The 13,236-nt window shown below is 41.0% G+C and overlaps 1 protein-coding gene across 5 annotated transcripts in view; it reads left to right on the forward strand.

The window, feature by feature from the left end:
* nrxn2a (neurexin 2a) overlaps positions 1-13,236 on the forward strand; it is a 136,708-nt gene that overhangs the window by 870 nt on the left and 122,602 nt on the right. The window lies entirely within an intron of this gene.

Raw genomic sequence — 13,236 nt, forward strand, 5'->3', positions numbered from 1 at the left:
GTTCTGTGGCAAAGGATTGGGCCAGTTTAAAGATAGGAAGGAGACAGATGGGGGGGAACTGTAGTTGAGTCAACCAGCTGCCACATCATCTGCAACAAAGGAGGCTTCACCGGCTCCAAATGTGATCCTTTTGAATCACGTGTGTGTGTGTTTCTTACCTGTGTGTTTTCTTAAAAAAAATCTGCACCACTATATCTCCCTCTCCATCCACGCCCCCATAGGAAGCTGCTGCCTCCACACAGCAGATTATATGGCACCGGTTCAGCTCAGGGTTGACCGCTGAGGAGGTGGTTCTGGTCCAGGCTTCCAAAAAAACAAAAAACAAAACAGGAAAATGTGGTTTTGAGAGCCAGTTTGCAATACTGCATCTCATAAGTGGACGAATGTGAATGAATCAATTTTTCCCGGATGGTATGAAATTGTTATAGAAGTACCGCACTTTCAGACAGGGATGTGTTTTGTTTTGATGTTGCCTCTTGAGATTTGCAGTGATTCTAGGGGCCTGATTTCCCTGCAATAATTGTTTTTGATTGTTTTATCCAAATTAAAGAAAAAAAAGAAGAAGAGGGGAGGTGACCAGGATGCCGAGCTCCTGCACCTGCTCCAAACCTATTTGTTTTGCAAATTCTACCCCCAACAGTAACACGACACATTTTGTCTCTGAGCTGTCCGAGTGGGGAAACTTGGAATCAAGGTGTTTCACGCAGCAGCTCTGATTACCTGCTCACCTGAATTAGGTGACCACTCTGCTTGGCTACTGTTGCATGCTGTCTTCCGGCACCACGCGTTCAGACAGCAGCACGAGTGTTGCATCTCACATCCGTTGCACGTTCCCTCATTACCACATACTGTTCGGCTGTGCTCTTAAATCCCCACTGCTCGAGCTGACAGACTCATTTAAATGCTATTGCGTCCCTTTGTAGGCCACTTGGTTTCCTTAATGAGAGCCACACTGACAACAACGAAGTCATTGCTCGGGACACGAACAATGAACTTATGCAATACTGAGGATGGGTTTTTTATTTTTTGTACGTATAGTGTTGTTATGGTGATATTTTTAGGCAGGGTGTGTCACAGCCGTGGCTTTTTGTTTTCTTTTTTTGTTACTCTGCATTTTATTCTCCCTCGGTCATGCTTCATTTATATTTGCAGCTCGGTACAATTCACACGTTTATTTTTGTTTCCCATCAGCTCTATTTTGACACGGGAAACGCCATTGCCAAGATTTTACTCACCACTCAGTGTTTTTTGGTGCCTTCAGTGCCATCTTTGCCACATTCGTGTGTTGCTATGGTCTGACTCACAAGACATCTGTCTCCATCGCTGCTTCCAATCAGATTTAAGGGTTTGGGAAAAAAAATTGTGTCACTGCTGCTGCTTCAACACCTACTACCATTACTAGTAGTAATACTATTGAAAATGATATTACAAATAATTGTATGGCTCTTAACGGAATTAAGCTGGGAGTTACTTCACATTAATAATTGAAATTCTTTAATCCATTATCTCTTAAAGCTGCACTTATATGACTTTCACATTAGCATGGCAGCTGCTGAATATGAAGAGGAAGTAATATTTGGAATCAAGACATCTCACACGAAGCACCAGCCAGTATGCAAAGAGAGATGGATGATTGGATGACAGAAAAGGAGGAGACTGCTTGAAATAACGACAGGGCAGAGTTGACGTGGTGTGTGTGTGCGTGTGTGTGTGTGTGTGTGCGTGCGTGTCACAGCTCAATAGCTTCAGCATGCGTACTGGAGAAGTGGAAGGTTACAGATATTGTGTGGCATTGCGAATCGTGTCGCTTCCTCTCTATCATACCCCATCAAGGTCATATCCACAGACTGAAAGTGGTGGCCCTGGCCTTTTCCACTCCTGGCTCTGGCAGAGGAATGGGGCCCGCGGACCACTGCTGCTTCTAATCAGGGCTGACGCGTGACTCAGTTGCATGCCAGCTGCACAGCCAAACAGGGATTATGTCCCTGGATGGTGAAGACAAAAAAAAAAAAAAGGTCATTGTTGAGATCTTTGCATCTCTGCACCTTTGGCGAGTTTGCGTTATTTAACTATTTGAGCGTTACTTCTAATGAACTAACTTAAATCCTGCCTCTTAGCCGTACAGCCCGGGGCTTTCTAGTCAGGGTTGTGACACCAGCAGCGGACAGTTGGTTAAGTTACAAACTGGGTCATTGTGCCACTTGTTTTTAAGAGCAGCTAGAAGGTTGGAAAGCAGTATTTAAGTTGAGGTATGGACATCATATGAAAATGCAGAAAAAAAAAAAGTCGGTATGTACATTGACAGCTGATTGGGAGGCTTGATTGATATTGTTATATATCTGTGAAATAATAGACAGGGAAATTGCCAGTTATTTTCTCCACAGGTGGTGCAGTAGGTGGAAGGGAAAGGAAGGTGGTGTATAATTTTCCGTAAGCAGAGTGCCGCTCAAGACTCAAGCAAAAGTACATTGGCGCCTGTCGCACTGACAAAAAATATTGTTTTTTTTTTGTGAAAGGCTCAGCTGTGATTCATTGTGTGCATGACAAATATGCACCGGATCAAAGTTTAGCTTGAGACTATGCAGCTATTCTGAAAAATGAATGAGGTTCACTGTATATTTCTTTCACTGACGCAATGACGCTCATCTTGAAATATCCCTCATGTTATTATAGCGGGCCAGAAGAGTTGGAAGAAGAAGGAAGAATAATGAGGGAAACTCAAACCTGTGACGTTATTAGTTAAAAAAGTCCAAATCTGTCTCGCATAGATGAAAACTCAAAGAGCAGCACATCCAGGATCTTTCTCTCAAGATTATCGGTCTATTTTTCACTGCCTCACTGACAGTGTTACTTTGGGCTGTGCAGTATATTGTTTCAGCATCATCATCACCATAGGCAAATCGCAGGACTTTACGGTATCAGTAAGGCAAATTAACTCAGCTCTTCCATGTTTAGTATGTGCTTTGTGTGTTCTGTTATTGTTCTTAAAAGAATAATTCTCTAATCCTTGCACCTACCGAGCAAAACACGCGAGCACTCAGACGAGCACAGGTTGGAAACAAACCTTCAGGTTAGCCGACTCATCTGAAGGATAAGTGATCATCTGAAGAAACTGTTGCCGTGTCTGTGGTATAAGGATTTCAGTGGTGTCATAATCCTGGCCAAGAGTATAAGAATAAGACTTCAGTTAGAAGGAAGTAGAGAAAGAAATGTAAAGAAATTAAGCACAGAGCTAGTGTGTCATGATATATAATGTAGGCTGAATATTTTCCAGTTACATATACAACAATGAATACATTTTACAGTCTAGAATGACACTAGTACACGTAAATCCTAAACTTGCTGTGAATTCAATAATCACAATGTACCCCACACATCTTTTTCTGCGTTTTAGTACAAAAAAAATTTTCACATCAGTACATCTAAGGCAACATATGTATACCGATACTAAAATATCTGTGATAGGCCAATATAGGTTGATAATATCAGCCAACCTATGTATCTGTTTGGCTCTGATAAATATTAACACATTTGCCACTCAGTAACCTTTTTGCCACTTAGTGATTGGAACCATGGTGACTTCCGCCTACTGTGACACCAAGTGCAGCCCCGGTTACTGTAGATAAAAGTTAATTTGGGTACAGCAGAATAAAAGAAAAAAAAACAAAAAACTTATAGATCACTAATGTGAAAATTTGGACTTCAGTTTCACCTTAGGACATGGCAGAGCACATACAAAAATACACAAGACTGAGAGGTCTCAGCTACACACATTCACAGAGGTGGGATACAATTCATAGTACCCAATTCTAAATAAAATACAGCATATGCAAATGTAGAGGAAATTAACCTACTGTGCCGAAACTCTCAGGAGCACTAGCCTGTGTCATAGTTTTATGTGCGTTTCATTCATTATCGTAACAGCACCCGGGATGAAGGATTTCTTGTGGATATTCCTATTAGCCATCGGTAGTGTATAACGTCTCCCTGAGGGTAAAAGTTCAGACTCGCTGTGCAGTGGGTGAGAAAGGGCCGTTCTGTTTGGTTTACTTCTTGAGGGATCCTTATTGATGCTACATCCCTGTCTCAGTATTTTCCCTCTGATTTTGGAGGCCATGTTCTCTGATCTCTGCGGCTTGTTCCACCTCTGGATGTTACTACATGATAACAGCATGCTTTGTACCAGGCTCTCGAACACAGTTTCCAGAATTTATGTACACATAAGAAAGCTTTTTGTCCCACAATGTTGAACAGACAGCTTCTAACTGATGGCCTCCTATGGTCCCCAATTAGCCTCTCGTCTTGACAAAGAGGCTGTTGTGGACCAGTAAAAGCAAAGAGAAATGAAGTAATGTAACCGTTCATAATAGCACAGTTTAACATTGCACAGTTCGACCAAAATAGCGCACAGAATAATGAGTTCTTAGAGTGCGGATAAAAGCCCCTGAAGGTGATATTTATAATAAGCACAAGCTATTAAACTCCAGATACACGACCCAGCAGTTATAGGAAGCAGGTTTGTCTTTCTGTTCCATTCAGGTGTCTTTTGCACAGTCAGAAGTGTTGCATTACATCGCAAATGTAAGTATTTCAGCTCATCCATTGTTGTTACTGTGTGACAGCATGCAAAAGGGAGGCTGAAACTGCACTGTTAACCAAAATGTGCCCAGGCAGCATAATCAGTGCCCTTAGAGGTATAAAACACAATATCACCCTGACAGGATATACATTATGCAGCTACGGTGCTCAGAAGACAGCAACGCAACGAGGCCCAAATCTACTTCACAGCGCTGATAGGGATAGAGGTGGGAAAGAATAACAACTACTCCGAATCTGCGTTTTGACTTCAGGACAAGTGGCAGCCTGGCGAGATATAGGACCAGATATTGTCAGGGATTTCTGCTGTCATCCTGAGATGCGTTGTGTGTGTTTTTCCTCATCCCAAAGGCTAAATTACACTTAAGTGGCCCAAATTAGCGAGCCTAATTGACTGTGAACGAAACTGTCTTTTCCTAAAATATCATCACATTACTGTATATTGAATACTGTACAACTATATTAAGATGTTTGATCAGGAATGCTGTGATATTTGGGTTTGTCAGGTTTAGGGCTGCCACTGAGGGTTTTTTCCACTATCAATCAGTCTGGAGATTATTTTCATGGTTTATCGACTACATGTTCTGTCTATAAAAAAACTGGGATAAATGCTTATGACAATTCTCAGTGACGCCTTCAAATTGCTTCTTTTATTAAACCAACAGACTAAAACCTAAACCCTCTTCACCTACCATCATAAATGACAATGCAAAGTAGCAAATTCTTACATTTAAGAAGCTGCAACCAGCTAATGCATAGCTTCATTGTAAGCAAAGAACCTTTTCTTTTGATCAACCTATCGATTAATTGACAACTGTCACAGCCCTACTGTGTTCACGATACCACTACAGTCGGCTTCTGTCACAGTGCATCACTGTCGCCTTTAAAGAAACATGTGCGTAAGTCAATTTCGTATGCTCAAACACTGATGACACAAGCAAGGTCACACTCTCACCTTGGCTGACTGTCAGCGTCATGATACGCTTCATCTTCATCACCTCAACCGCCGCTAACTTTAACTCCGCTTTGGCCGGCTGAAATGTTTTGATTGAACTTGCATCAGATCAGTTGCCAGAGACTTCTGACAGGGCTGCTGAGGTCTTACGCTATCTTAGCCGCAGATCACTCAGTGAATCTTTCTCTTTCATTCCAGACGTTACTCTCACCGGCACGGGCATTCATCTTTTTTTTCGAGGTAATATCCACAGGACTCTCACATGGGAGGTGTGTGAGAGTTGGCGATGAAAGGTAGTCTGTGTGATGGGGTGGGGGGGACATGAGAGCAGAAAATCTGGTCATCCGTTTTAAATTGCATTATACTGTAAGAGTTGAGGTTAAGGAGTAAAGTCCTGTGAGCTTTCTTTTCTCTTTCCTTATCCTGTCACAGTAAGGCAGGCGGCAGATTTACGTGGACGCAGTTGATCAGTGAGTGGCACATCGGGCTGGGCGTGAATCAAGAGATTTTTAGCAGCTGCCTGGCCGTCCATCCATCAGGCTGATCTCTGCTGGGCTTGAACCGGGCCTGTCACACTTAGATGGCCAACTGACTGCAGCATGGGGGGATGGTGTGGTAAACACTGGGACACTCATTTATTTCAATTCACTCTGTGTCTGCGGGCGTCTCTCATGGGGAACAGATTCATGCTAATTCGTTACAGTATGCATCGGAAATCTCATCTAATACTGCGCTGCAAAATCAATCTTATCCTTGCCCGAGGCTGCGCCATCTATAAAGGCGTTTGTCTCCTGTGTCCTACCTGTGTGAGGAGCCTTCCATGCCGTATCAATGTCAGCACTCATTGGGTCTTAGTGGAGCTTTCTGATCCTGGCCAAGAAGCTGTTACCCAAGATTAACCCAGGATGTTCTGTTGCATAGCTGCTGAAGAGGAGTGAGCAGAGTGTGTGTTTGTGTGTGTGTATGAGAAGAAGAGAATCAGAGAGTAGGATGCATGCCTGCTCCCACTCTCCGTTTTGTCTGGTGGCATCCTCCTCAGGATGAGATGTGACAGCACTGGATGATCTAATCATGGATGTCATAGCATAGCTGCTTATTAACTGAGATTTCAAGGGCAAACATTTCCATCATTAGTAGTGTACTGTATAAACTGGAGAGCTCTATGAGAAAGAACAGGGACTGACTGATGGCTCCTGGTAATGTCACTTAAGCACAGGAGAGACTAGTTGTCTCATTAAATTTTTTTGGCACATATTTTTCCGGAAGTGTCTTTACGAGGAGCTAATTTATAGATCATACATCGATATGCGCAGTTCTGCTAGAGGACATGTGCAACAGAAGTGTTCTTTGAGAGCTGAAGGGGAAAGGAACTGTCATTTTTAGTAAAACTCACATGGGTTGCTTTCATTGTAGTTATAGTATTTGCATATTCAGAGTCCTGGAGACTCTGAAAGATGTGCAAATGTATTAAGTTTCACAGATAGAAAGGGGTTTCATTGATCTTTGATATCTTGGTTTGGTACTATAAATGTTAACTCCCCATCAGTCTATTTTCTCTTTTATTGCTTTTGCATCACTGTATGTTTTGACAGTTTAGATTAGATATATATTTAATTTGTGCATGAATCTGTCTGTGTATTCATCTTTTTAGAAGCTCAAGGGATCTCCCAAGGAGATGTTATCCCACATTAGCTGTTTGTGAGGCATGCCGCGGTTTACTGACTTAATAGATGCTGTTGATATTTTGATTTTATTCTCCTTTTGTTGGGCATCATATAGTCACCATTGCTACATCTTAACTGCAAGAGTGAGCATGCTTGTAATTAAATATAAATGTATATGATCTTTGATGATGAAATGTTTTGCGCTGCCCTTTCATCAGCCATGCCGGTTTTCTAGACATTACATTCTTTCCATCCGGCAGAGAGCAAATATGTCAAATGGAAATAGCAACACTCAGTCAATAGATTAACATTATTCGATTGACAGAAGAGTCATTGGCAGTTATTTTGATAAACTGAAAGACTCCAGACTAAATCATTTATTGAATTTCTAAATGCATATAAATGATTGTAAACAGGAATTAAGTTGCACAGAAATGTTTTCCTTCATTTAAATCAAAGCACACTCAACAAGAAATTGCGATAACCTCAGAGGTATTTTTACCTGAATTTCTTGCGCACTGGTGTGACCAATGAACACATTTAATCACACTTTCAGACACATGCAACCAAAACAGTGGCACAAATCATTTAATACATTTTACCCCAAGTAGGCTCTTGACTGTTAGTCAAGAAAATCAACACATTTGAGGAAGTCTACAATAAAAGCAGATATTGACTTAGTTCTCTATTCTTTTTATTGTCTGAACAACTCATTGAAATCTTAAGAAAATAATTGGTTGATTAATCATTAATCATTAGCTAGCCCTGATTTCAGTAGATTTTATGATAAGTTTTCATGGATGTTGGCACAGACATTCATGCTCCCTTGGGGATAAACCATTTTGATTTAGTTAACAGCAGGGTCTGTCTTCTGGTGCAAATATTATACTTTTTGACCCTGCAACTGTAGTAGTAAGACTGAGGAATAGAAAAAGCTGGGCAACCATCCAACGGTTTTCCTGCTGTGTAATGAGCAGTACAACCTCATGCTGTATGGCTGTTGGAGTCGCTTTAGACTTTCAGTGTATGAAATACGGAAGGAAGAGTCATGCAGGTCAACAACATGTCTTCTTTTTAGTCCTGCATTCTATGTGATGTCTCGTTGGTACCTAAAGCCACACCCACCTGTGCCGCCCCTTTGCTTTTTTTTGTAACACAGGCTTGATTCCGTTTCAGCTCAGTCAAGCTGAAATATCTGTGCAATGAGATATTGCACTGCAACATCTGAATATTAAATGCATTCATGACTCTATAAAATGTTCCCACTCACTCCTACTTTGGCTTACCTGTGTGAGATTGACAGCATCTGGCTAAATGGCGCTCCATGACGTCCTGTGTTCATCCACACACATCACTCATGTCATTATGTGCTGCAACAGAATAGAGTGGGTGGCAAGCGGACAAAGTCAGTCATTTCAAAGAATACAGCAAAGACAAATAGCTGCGTTTAGTGGCGATCCTGTTCTGCATGTAATCCCTTTTTTTCCCCCCCCAAACACTGAAGAATGAGTGAATGTATTTAACATTGACAGTATGACAGGGCTAAGCTCTGTCTAATGATGTTTGGGAGCCTTTGTGCTTTAGCTGAGCCCCTAATGGCCACAAACCAACAACCTCCACCTCTGAGTGTGATAAGGGTGGTGCTCTGATCCTGCAGGACTGGACGGAAACGGTGATTATCACAGGTTCATTTTGCAGCGTTTAAGCGGATGCTGCCTGCTGTCTTGTCATTTAAGAGACATTTTGCTGTGGGAACCGAACCAAAATCCATCTCTGCGGAAAGCATTTAAAATTGTATTACAGTCATAGCTATGTCGCAAGCAGATGTGCATGCAGTTTATCCTTTACTACGCCTACAGTACATTTACATCCATTTAATGAGGGTTCTGTGCGCAGCACCATGTTTATGCTTGTAGCTAGTGTTATGCAGTTAGCTACCTAATTACCTGGCTTGCTGGTTTGTGAAAATGTCAGCTGTTAGAGCGCCCTGTGCCCTCCTGTTCTGTTGATGTGCACTGACTGTATGGCCTACATACCGTTTCAGAAAATAGATAGATACTTTAAATTGGTTGTTCTGTCTGAGTATTGTACAAGCCACCACACCGTATCTGCTCATATTTATCACAGTTAAATGTACAGGTGCAGTAAAGACAGCCTCTGTGTGTGCCTGTACCTGTAAAAGCTCTCCCAGCAAGACAAATTGGCACTTTGGGAAGAAAAATGATAGGCACACACATTAACAGCACAACTATGACCACAAAAGTGACAAAAAAATGGCAGGATTGTTATTGTTCACCATCTACAATTAAAATCCATATTTTCAAAAGGCTGCTTTCATCTATCTGAGAAAAACAATTTGTAGACTGCGAAGAGAGCGCAGGTAGAAACGTCTCATTTTGAGCACTACAGATATGGAAAGCGTTATACATCTCGCTGTAAATTATGCAACATATAAGTCATCCGGATAACAGCTGATGCAGAGATTCGAGCTAACAGTCAAGAAGAGGATCAAGTGGATGATGAAGATGAGGATAATGACGCCTGTGCTGATGATAAAGACTATATGCCTGATGGCAGGGTCGATGATGCCGCTGATGCAGATGTTGATGAGGGCAGCGATTATGTCTCTTAAACTCGCAGCTGAAGTGAAAAGCACAAATGTGAAAACATCTGTGAAATATGCTGGGAAAAAAACTGCGAGTACATGCAAATGTTTACAGCTGGGCATGCTTTGATTTTTTATTACTGGTGGTGATGTAATACCTCACTTTGATACTAATACCAAAAAGGAAGTATAAACATTTTCTATTTAACAAAATAGGTCGGTGTCCTAGTGCAGCAGTGAAAAAAGTTCGACTTCTAGTGAAATATGCTTATTCACTGTCTTTCTGAGAGTTTGATGAGAAGATTACACCATCTTGTCTATACACCAGGCTACTTCCAGCAGCAAGCCAACTCAGCTTAGCACTAATGCTGGCAGCAGCTAGTCTGGCTTTTTTTCAAAACAACCTACCAGCACCCTTAACCCCACTAAAAGACACATTGTATTTAATCCATACAAAAACAATAAATCACCATTTTACAGGGGTCTGACCAACCAAGAAATAGACTGTTCCCCCATATCCAGTTTTTGTCCAAAGCTCTGTTATCCAGCCGCTGGGACTAGATTTATATTTACTGTACAGACTTCAGAGTGGTATCAACCTTCTTATCTCACACTCCAATATGAAAATAATAAACATATTTAATATATATCCATTGAGCAAGTGCCAGCAGCAAGCTAACTTAGCTTAGCACTAAGGCTGGAAACAGCCTACCTGGCTTTGACCAGAGGTAACAATCGACCAGCCACATTGTATTTAATCCACACAAAGAAAACAAAGTGTAATGACAAATAGTCTGTTTCTCCAAATTTCCAATCTTTGTGCAAAGCTAGGTTAGCTGGCTCACATTTATGTACAGAAAAATCATATCAATTTCTTTTACAACACTAAATAAGAAAGTGAATGAGTATTTCCCCAAAATGTCTGACTCTTCCTTTCATTGTTTCCATAAAGCAAGCAGCCAAACAAGAGCTTTCCTTCAATGAAATGCCCTCTAACATTAGCAACAGATCAATAGATGGGGAGGCACTGATCAAGCAACGTTCAATAGTAGGGATATTTGAAGCATCAAACCCACCTTTTTAGATTTTAAATTCTCAGTATCAAAATATTAAGTCACATTGTTCACTTGAAAAAAATATTAGTATTTCTTTCAACGGATGAAGAACCACATTCCACTGAACCACGAGGCAAGGTCCTTCCTGAGAAGCCTAAAATATTTTATTTTCTATTCAACAATGATAATCGTTGTAAAAAGTTCCTCCTCTCTTACTGCCACAAATTAAACGTAACACACAAAGGGAACTCAGCCACCTCCTTCACACATTCTCTGCAGAAAGAAAGATAAATGTCATCTATAAGTGATTAAAGTTTAAAGTTTCACACAAGCCACTATACGTGAGTGCATACCCATCATGAAAGATTGAGGTATTTACAATGAAGGGGTTCCCAAAAAAAGACACAGCTGAGGAAAAAAATAGAGGGAATAAAATGTAAGATTCATAAAGCAGAGAGAAGAAGAGAGTGTTGTTTTGCAACATGACATACATTTGAAGTCGGGACACTGCCATGCACTGTGGAAAAATATGGGTCTTGCTGCTAGCACCAGGAGCCTTGAACTGCAAGGCAGATGCCCACAGGAATCATGAAGCAACATCAGCGTGTTCCAGTTACAACTTCCTCTCACTAATCATGTTTTCCTACATGTAAGGTGCAAATTAAGTAATGTTCACTGAGTGAATTAACTGAAGCTCTGTGACAAGAATCAAAGTGACACATATGAAGCGGAAAAGCATCACCTTAATGTTTCGCAGATGGGAGGAAAAGTGAATCTTATAATTGGATGACACCAGATTAAAATCTTGCACTGTTTATTAGCCTGTCAGACATAATATATGAGAAATGAGCTCCCAACAAGCACATGGCAGTATAGATGACATGTATAAATAGATAAGGATTTTAGCTCCCCTGTAGATCAGAAGATTGATACCACTGCCTCTATAGCCAGGAGACCTTAGCTTAGCTTAGCATAAAGGCTGGAAGCAGGAGGAAAAAACAACAAAGGGATGAAGTGATGATGAAAGAGAAAGACGTCCGCAAATGACATCCTCAACCACAAAGTGAAAAAATGGACTCTATGCCGTGTGGTGGATGCTGTTATCTAAGAGTGCCTCGAAATAGTGTCATGTTGTATTAGATGTAGTTGCAAACGTCTAAAACTCACAGACTGTTTTGCTGATTCATTTTGTAAAGCTGTACATTAAGGCCCTTGTAATAAGTATGAGTCAATGGGTAATGTGTTTTTGTAAGTCCTTTTCCACCTTATGCCTAGCCTCCTCGATACCTTGCACAAATTATGGACAAGACTTCCAGTGCATCCAGTCAATCATCTAGAAGCAGCATTTTCCACGGTAACTGAACACTAAGGCTGCATTTACACCAAATCTGGTTTTGCTGCAAAACGCTACATGCTGGTGCGACGGTCACCAACATGTAGTCACTCCATGGACTGTGTGTGTGACGCGTTGGGAAACCCCCGCTGATCAGTTTGGCGCGAGATGTTTGGCAAAAGACGCTATGTTGTTCTGCTACTGGCATGCTGGTCCTACTAGATATTGTCCTCATTGATGGATTAAAAATAGCAGGAAACAACCAGGATGAAGCAGCGAAAGTGAAACTTAACGGTACACAGAGAAATGTCTGTTGTGTTCTGTCTATAGTATTTTTCCATGCTAGATAACATGCTCTGCTACAGACACATTCTGCTTTGCTTACGATCTCCGGTCATGCCTCTGCTACAGTAGGTTAAACATGCCGGTCCTACAGTGATCGTCATAAAGTGGTACACAATGCCAAGCTGAGTGTATATAAACAACACATTATGCTCCAATGTGGCTTCAGTCATGGTCTGCTCGCAAGCTTATGTGATTGGCCACTGGATCGTGACTTCAGGCTGTATTTCTCCAACAGTTGAGTCAGCTTAAACTTTTCTGCCACAGCTGGCTGGGTTTTTTTTTTGCAGAACTCTCTGTGTCCCATTGCCAAAATAGACTACCCTAATAAAAGTGAATGGGGAAACCTGAGTTTTACTAATTCAATATATATATATATGTTTGGATATGAACAACATATACATATTTATATAGGTGTATATATATATGTCTTAGATCAGTTAAGACATATAGATCAGTGTTCAGGACCAACTTCTACCCAATCAAGTGAATAATAAAATATTGGCTTAGAAAACACAAGAATGACAAAAATCGTGTATTTTAGCTCTGAGGGCCATCCCTCAATAAGGAATCTTTATTACAGCTATAGGATTTTGCAAAATCTCATGAATTTAATGGCAGTTCCATGGATTTTTATCCAAAAAATATTCATTAGATGAACTGTGAAAAAAATGTTTCTATACTCT

The sequence above is a fragment of the Acanthopagrus latus genome, chromosome 13 (assembly GCF_904848185.1).
Source record: "Acanthopagrus latus isolate v.2019 chromosome 13, fAcaLat1.1, whole genome shotgun sequence".
In the NCBI taxonomy this organism is placed as follows: domain Eukaryota; kingdom Metazoa; phylum Chordata; class Actinopteri; order Spariformes; family Sparidae; genus Acanthopagrus; species Acanthopagrus latus.